This window comes from Marmota marmota, unplaced genomic scaffold (genome assembly GCF_001458135.2).
Source record: "Marmota marmota marmota unplaced genomic scaffold, marMar, whole genome shotgun sequence".
Lineage (NCBI taxonomy): Eukaryota > Metazoa > Chordata > Mammalia > Rodentia > Sciuridae > Marmota > Marmota marmota.
The window spans coordinates 6,196,581-6,204,913 of NW_025999943.1; the positions used below are offsets into that span (position 1 = coordinate 6,196,581).

Below are 8,333 nucleotides of genomic sequence, written 5' to 3' on the forward strand. Positions count from 1 at the left end.
TTCTCTGCAGAGATTGCAGGCAGCAGCGCATCTACATCCACCAGGAGCCTTCTCTGCCCCCACCTGTGGAGCACACCATACAGACTGTCCCTGGGACAGGTCTCTCTGCCCTCCTCTTTGTCCTTTTGCCCAGGAGAAATTTATTCCTTTTTTTTTCACAAATTGTATAATAAAATTGAGGTTGCAAATTTTTTTTTTTTTATTGGAGAGAGAGAGAGAGAGAGAGAGAGAGAGAGAGGAATCCGGGTGAGGTCTGAAGCCCAGCAGCCATCCTCTCCAAGTCTGGACCACTGTGCCTTCCTCTCCAGAACTTAGTTGGAAGTCTGAAAAAGTAAAACCAATTCCATCAACAATAATAGCACAATTGTCTTCAGATCATCCTCGGTCCCCCTCTGAACTTCCTCTCTCTGGTTTGGAGTGACTGTCCAACTTTACTGCAGAAACATAATTGTGGATTAAACGTGGCCACACTTTTCAGTTGCTCCTCTCAACAAGAACTGGAGCCTATTCACCCTTCCCAGGATTGGGCTGCTCTTCTGAGTTCTGACCTGTGGGGATGCCACAGAAATGAAGCGGTAACAGGGCTGGCCTCAGCCTTCAGGACAGCTTTCACATCAGAACTCATATAAAGAGGCTCAGCCACCTCCTGGAAAGACTGTGGAGAGGGAGAAAGAAGGCAGAGCCAGGGGTGGGGGCGGGGAGAGGTCCAGTGGGTGACTGGACATTCCCACCCTCCCAGCTGAAGTGTCGCAGAGGAACATGATGCCACCCTGGATCTTCCTGTACTCTCAGGTGAGGGTCCACTGAATGGAGGATCCTGAGCTGACAGCACAAAGAGACAGACCATTCCTGCCCAGCCTGCCCACTCTGCAGGGTCATGAGCAAGTCGATGATTGTTGTTTTAAGACACGCAGTTTGAAAGGTGTTTAGGCAGTAGTCGTACCTGATGCTAGTGCTGCCTTCTAGTTGATGGGATTTTCACTGTTGGCTCATCACAGTCTTTCCTGGTCAGGTCCAACTTTTAAGATGTGTCTTAATCTTTAGGTGTTAATAGGTGTTGAATCTTTTGCATGTTTATATAAATTGGTGCAACAAACTATTATACAGAATTTGGTTCACAATTGCCTTGACACCATGCACACATGTAGTCTTGTGTTTAAAAATTTAAATACCATCATTGATTTAGGCAAAGGGCTGTTGATTAGGCAATCTCTCACCAGAGAAAGGTGAGGAATAGAGGTTAAGTTAGCTATCTTTACTCCTAACTCCACCCCAAGTATCACTGCTCAAAGAGATTCTGAAATATGGTTCAGGAAAATGAAGTTATTGTATTTCTGGGGGTGAGATTGGAACAAGGGAGAAGGGCCACATTAGAGAAGATGAAGCATCAGAAGGACCTGGGCATGTGGCCATCAATGGAGAGAGATTCCATGCCCCAGGATAAGTAAATAAAAAGTGAAGGGAGAGCTCCAGACACTTCACAGAAAAATAAATATAATCGATCATGAAAAAAATGTTCAACATCTTTAGTAATTAGAGAAATGCAAATCAAAACTACTCTCAGATTTCATCTCCCCTTGGTCAGAATGGCCGTGATCAAGAATACAAACAACAATAAATATTGGCGAGGATGTGGGGAAAAGTTACACTCATACATTGCTGGTGGGACTGCAAATTAGTGCAACCACTCTGGAAAGCACTATGGAGATTCCTCAGAAAACTTGGAATGGAACCACCATTTGACCCAGTTATTCTGCTCCTTGATCTATACCCAAAGGACTTAAAATCAGTGGACATGTGTTATTGCACATATGGTGTGACTCTACATCATGTACAATCATATGAAGGAATAAAAGTGTGTGCTCCTTTTTGTGTACAATGAATCAAAATGCATTCTGCTCTCATGTATAACTTTTTACAACAAATAAAATTTTTAAAATCAGCATACTACAGTGATGCAACCACATCAATGTTTATAACAGCTAAATTTGGAATATCTAAACTATGGAACCAACCTAGTGCCCTTCAACAGATGAATAGGTAAAGAAAATATGGTACATATAACCAATGGAATATTACTCAGCCATAAAGAAGAATAAAATTATGAAATTTGCTGGTGAATGGGTGGAAGTGGAGACTATCATGCTTAATCAAATAAACTAATCCTGTATCTCTCTGATATGCAGATGCTGACTAACAATAGGCCAGGGAGTAGTTTACTGGCTTGGTTATGGGGGGGAGTGGGAGGAAGACAGGGAGGATGGAAATGTGAAAGAGAGTAGAATGAATTGGGCATAACTTTCCTATGTTCATGTATGAATACATGACCATTGTAACTCCACACCATGTACATCCACAGAAATGGAAAGTTATACTCCATGTATATACGATATGTCAAAATACATTCTACCATCATATAGAACTAAAAAGAACAAATTTTAAAAAGGTAAAACCACTCAGAAGTTAAAAAAAGAAAGAACACTCTGACTGCCTTTATTATCCTATTGGCACCATTTCATAATCTTTTCTCTCTCCCTCCTCCTGTTTCCTCCACTCCAAAAATCCAGAGCAGAATCTTCCCAGAACCCCATGAAGAAAGAAAAATAATGAAAATAATCTGAGGTAAACTTTTTGCAAACCTTGGAAAATGAGTTTTTCTGTTTCAATTCAAGTTTTTTGGCAAAGATCCAGGAGCAAATAAGAACCAAGTTCATATATTCATAGTGAAGAGTGGAAAGTGTAAATGGTATAAAAGACTATAAAGAGGACTGAACAATTGTCCATCTAGTTAAAGGAGTAAAGAAGCTACCTTTGGTAAGGAAATCAGGAATTTTCCTATATGACTGAGGGAAGTATGCCTATTGAGCCCCTCTGTCTAAGATAATAAAGTAAAATAGCAACATTTTTAAACTAACAAATGCCTAAATAGATAACAAGAATGTTATCATAATGTTACTTTCACAAATGTTAAAGACAGAAAAATAAAAAAAGTTTAAGATAAAAAAGAATAGTCATAAATTTATCAATCTAGTTCTTTGTTACAAAAGTACCAGATATGGCTAGTTATTTGAGAAATGGTAAATAGTAAATAGATAAAAGAGATAATACAAAGAACAGAAGGAAACATTCATTAAAACATTATAACTCCAGTAGATATTGTTGATTAGTTGACTCATTTCCATTCACAACTCTTCCAGAAACCTTCCAAACACTAATCGAGTTAGCCATGTGATCAGTTCTGTGTAAGGATATATAAGGAAAAATTACTGGATATGGCTTTCAGGAAAGTTTTCTAAAATATACAAATATCAAATATGGAAAGGATACACTTTTGCCTTTATCTCTTCCTATTTGGAGCCTCATACAAAACCTAATGGTACAATGGTTCTTTTATTACTATAAAAGATAAGCATGAAGAAATGAAGCATGAATATGGATCAAAAAAGGAGTGACCTTCCTTACAAAACCAACTTGAATATGCTTGTCCCCAAATACTTGCTATAGGAGACTATAAAAACATTTATTAAGCTACTATAATTGGATTTTCTATTACTCATGACCAAATACACAACTGATTAAAATATCCTTAAAGAGATTTGTAAGATACTTCATCCATAAAAAAGAACAGCGTACTATGAGAAAGGAACAACCAGAGAACTTGAAAGAATTCTTAAGACTGGCAAATTTAAAAATATAATAGAAGAGCTAAAAGGTAGAGTGAAGTCAATTTCTCTCATTATAGAACAAAAGGCAGAGATATGTAAGAGCAAAGTTCACATAAATGACAGATAAACCCTGGGGCATGAAATCTGGTCCAACAGTATTTCCAGAGAGAAAAGAAGAATTGAATGGAAGAACATAATCAAAGAAATTGACAGAATGTTTTTCTCTCTGAACATAAAAAGCAAAAGTTGTCAAGTTTAAAGGAGCAAATTGAATGGAAAAAAAGTATCTATTCTTTGCTACACCAGAAAGGAGTTTTAGAGTTGGGATGGGGCACTCTTCTTCTGTAATCCCAATGGTTTAGGAGGCTAAGGCAGGAGGATTGTGAGTTCAGAGCCAGCCTCACAGCTTAGCAAGTCCCTAAGCTACTCCATGAGATATCCTATTTCTAAATAAAATACAAAAAAAAGGGCTTGGGTTGTGCTCAGAGATTGAATGTCCCTGGTTAAAAAAAAAAGAAGAAGTTTTAGAGCTCTTAAGTACACTCGATAGAACTCATAAGTTTCCAAGGAGAAACTATAAGAATTTTATCAACAAAGAAAATTTCATCCTTAACAAAAGATGCTATTAGAAAATTTAGCAATGTACTTAAAGTTCTATAGGCAAATGATTCTCGATGTGCAGTTGTACATTCCGCCAAAGAGCCATTGACTCCGATCTTGGTGTCTCACATTTGCAGTTTCCATCCCTTCGCCACCTGCCTCACACCTAGACAAAGTGATAAGGACTATGATCTCCCTCAATAGGTACAAGGGCAAAGTTCAAACCCTCATTCTGGCCTCTCTTCCTAGTCAAATAAAGCCAGAGTCACTTGTCCCTCTTTTCACCCAAGTCACTTCTGATTGGCATGGATGCCTGCCTTGCTAGCTTCCAAAAGCCTCATTATGTGAGAATGGACATTTTTACACAGTCTTAGGGAATGCATGGAGTCATCAGTGTCAATATTTTAACCACTTTTGGATGGAGAATTGATCTTGCTCACTGTGAGGCAACCACAAAACACAACCTCAATAAATATATTCCCTAATGTACATGGCTTCAGAAGCCATTCTATGCAAACTATCTGGAAAAAAAAAATTTCCTGAATATATTCTCCAGAAACATGTTTCCAAGAGACACCGCCAAAAACAACAACAACAAAACAAAATGTGATTCAAGTCATCAGGGACTCAATCCAGCAGTGTAACGAAGATAAATACAATCCAATGGCAGGTCCAGAAATGAGTCAGATCCAATTAGAACAGGAAGTTAGAATTCCAAGAAACCTGAATGTCTAAAAGAACTTCAAGACACATGGCAAAATTTAGAAGTTGAAACTTCTTAGTAGCATGATATAAATGTGTTTCTTGCTTCAGTAAACATAAAAAAAGATAAATGAAGACTTCAGAGGAAAAAATGCTCAATAAAAATGTGTTACATGAAGTATATCAAAATGAGAAATAATTTTGGGCAGTTGATGGCATGAAATATAAAAAAAATCCTTCTGACTTTGATTTTTGTTTAGTGCTGTGGAATTATTTCCACGGGCCCTCCATACCTATGGGATTTGCATATACAGATTCAACCCACCTTGAATGGAAGTTTTGTGTTTTTTTTTTTCTTTATCCCCAGCCCTTTTAAATATTTGATTTAAAAACAGGGTCTCGCTGAATTGCTTAGGGCCTCCCTAAATTGCTGAGGCTGGCTTTGAATTCAGCATCTTTGAAACATCTTCCTGCCTCAGCCTCCCAAGCCTCTGGATTACAGGCATGTGCCACCATGCCCAGCCAGAAGTATTTTTTAAATATGCCTGTAACTGAGCACATGCAGACATTTTTTTCTTGTCATTTATTTCCTAAACAATCCAGTGAAACAACTCCTTATGTATCATGTACACTGTATTGGCTGTTAAAGGAATCTAGAAACGACTTAAAGTATACTACATTGTGAACACTTCATAGTATTTTTCAATTTTAAAATCAACCTATCAATGAAGACTTTATAGTTTAGACATTATAATGAATTTTTTTAAAATCCTAACAATAAAAAATAAAATTATACCTAGCAGATGCCTGAAATAAAGATGTGACAGGGAAACGGAAAGGCATTAACATGTTATTCTGAAAGTGAAAAATCAAACGAAATGTTATTAGGTGGAACAAAAACAGGTTCAAGTACATTATTTTAAGTCAAGTTAAAAAAAAATAAAACTAGGTCTGGGAGTGTAGCTCAGTGGTAGAGCATTTACCGGGCATGTGTAAGGCCCTGGTTTAAATCCCCAGCAACACACACACACGCATCTAAAAATAATGTAATTGATACAATTTTGAAGGAGGGAAAAAAAAATAAGGGAGGGGAATAGAATGCATTAAATTCCTAACATTTTATGGGGCATTTTCAATATTATGATCATAAGTTAAGAGACAAATCCATACTATCTGGAGAAGACTAAAAACTGTGCAACTTTTTTTTATAGTACTGGGGATTGAACCAGTACTAAAGGGATGCTTTACCACTGAGCTATATCCTCCAGTTCTTTTTTAAATGTTTTTATTTTGAGGCAGGGTCTTGCTAAGTTTCTGAGGCTGACTTTAAACTTGCAATTCTCCTGCCTCAGCCCCTGGAATCCCTAGGATTATAGGTGTGTGCCATGGCACCCTGTAAAAAGAGCTAATTTTTAACTCTAACCCTTTCAGTTACCTGCAGTGAAGGGAACTCTGTAAAGAAATAAAAGTCTAGCAAGAACATTCTTATTTTATTTTATTCTAGAATATTTGCAATTTTTAAACTATGTTCTATGATACATTTATATCTATTTAGGTCTAGGTCATCCATTTAGTAGCCTGTAATGTATGGGATGTTTTCAAGTTATTTAACTTCTCTATATCTCAATTATTTGTAAAAAAAAGGAAAAAATAATTGTACTTACCTCATGGGTTGTTTTGATAATTAAATTAGTATAAATATATTATATATATATATATATATATATATATATAGTGCTCAACACGTAGTAAGTACTCTATTAGTGTGTACTAGTACTAGTTTAAAAAAAAAAGCCAAATTAATTAAATATGTTCTAACTATGTAAGAGATCTGATATTAATAGGTCTCCCCAGGGAAAAGTGGGTAGTTTTAGCATTTGAGTCACAGTTTAACGACAGCCAATCTCTTCCCAGAGCACCATGGTATACCAAGATCCTGCTTGCTTTTCAGGTAAATTTGGTATTTTGTCCAAGATCACTATGTATTCCATCACATCAGGATTCTGAACCATGGGTGTAAAAACAAAGCATCAGCAAGAAAGAAATTCTTTGTAACAATTTTGCAAGCCCTCTGGGTATTTGGTTCTTTCCTTAGTCTTCATAGAAATGCAACAGTAGCAGGAACTACTTTTAAGACTACTAGTGATACAAGGGCACAAAAGGAGAGGATAACTTAGTAGACTACTGAAGGAAATACATAACTGGATTTTGTTTTCCTTTAAAGTTAGAGATAAAGCAAGAGCCTGGTCATTTTATCTCCTGAATTGCTAGCTCCAAATACTCAATACCAAATTTTAGTAAAATTTTTTGCTTAAATGATTCTGATTTTCATCAAGAATGAAAAAGGTAAAAAAGGCCTATGTGATATAGAATTCATTCATTAAATGATAACCTCATTAGCTGGCTACAACTACATGCGTTAGGAGACCTCGTTGCTCTGCTTATTGAATTCTTTGGGTGCATGTAGCAGTTCAGTAGCAACAGGTTCATTTCTAGAGGGACTGTGGTTCTATATTCATTCAGAGTATAATAATCCTCAGGTGTATGCTTGTGACCTGTGCAGCTTTTATAAGTGTATGTTGTAGTCCTATATTTTGAGGGGGGGGAAAAAGCTTTTCTGAAAGAAAATCCAGGTTTGTAACTACTGTTTATTTAAGAGAGCGTGAGCTATTATCTATTCCGTGTTTCAATTCTCTCCTCTCATCTTCAAGGTAGGGTTGAGAAAATTTTTTCTACCTCATAATGCTGTTGTGACTATTAAATTAGATAACCCTGATAAGAAGAGTGTTGGGACATGATAATGAAATGTAACCGGCAATTATTATTTCCTATGACCCTTACTTAGTGATGCTGTCATATACCTTTGGCTTCCTTTTTTTTTTTCTCCAGAAGAAATATCCTCTGTGCTTTCAATTATTCTGCTTATGATATCATGTGTCCAGCCCTTGGCCTCTCAATGTTTCATGTACTCCCATTAGCTCCAAACCAAATACAATCCTCCAAGAACTTTGACCACCTGAATTTTCTTGAACCCATTTATTAAACAGGGCTTCTCTTGAATTAGTCAAGAGTCAAGTAGTCTTGGAAGGAGAGTTATAACAAAATAGGGAACCATTTGAAACCCTTCTTAAAAGTGAAACCTCTCTAGGCCAGCACGGTGGAGCACGCCTGTAATCCCAGTGGCTGGGAGGCCGAGACAGAAGTATCAAGAGTTCAAAGCCAGCCTCAGCAAAAGTGAGGCACTAAGCAATTCAGTGAGACCCTGTCTCTAAATAAAATACAAAATATGGCTGGGAATGTGGCTCAGTGGTCGAGTGCCCTGAGTTCAATGCCATGTACCAAAAAAAAAAAAAAAAAAAAAAAAAA

At 37.0% G+C, this 8,333-nt stretch overlaps 1 long non-coding RNA gene across 1 annotated transcript in view; it reads right to left on the reverse strand.

Moving 5' to 3' along the window:
* Positions 1-221: 221 nt before the first annotated feature.
* LOC125616343 overlaps positions 222-8,333 on the reverse strand; it is an 87,139-nt gene continuing 79,027 nt past the window's right edge. The window contains exon 2 of the long non-coding RNA XR_007346964.1: positions 222-323. This is a non-coding gene — a long non-coding RNA (uncharacterized LOC125616343). The remainder of the gene's footprint in view (positions 324-8,333) is intronic.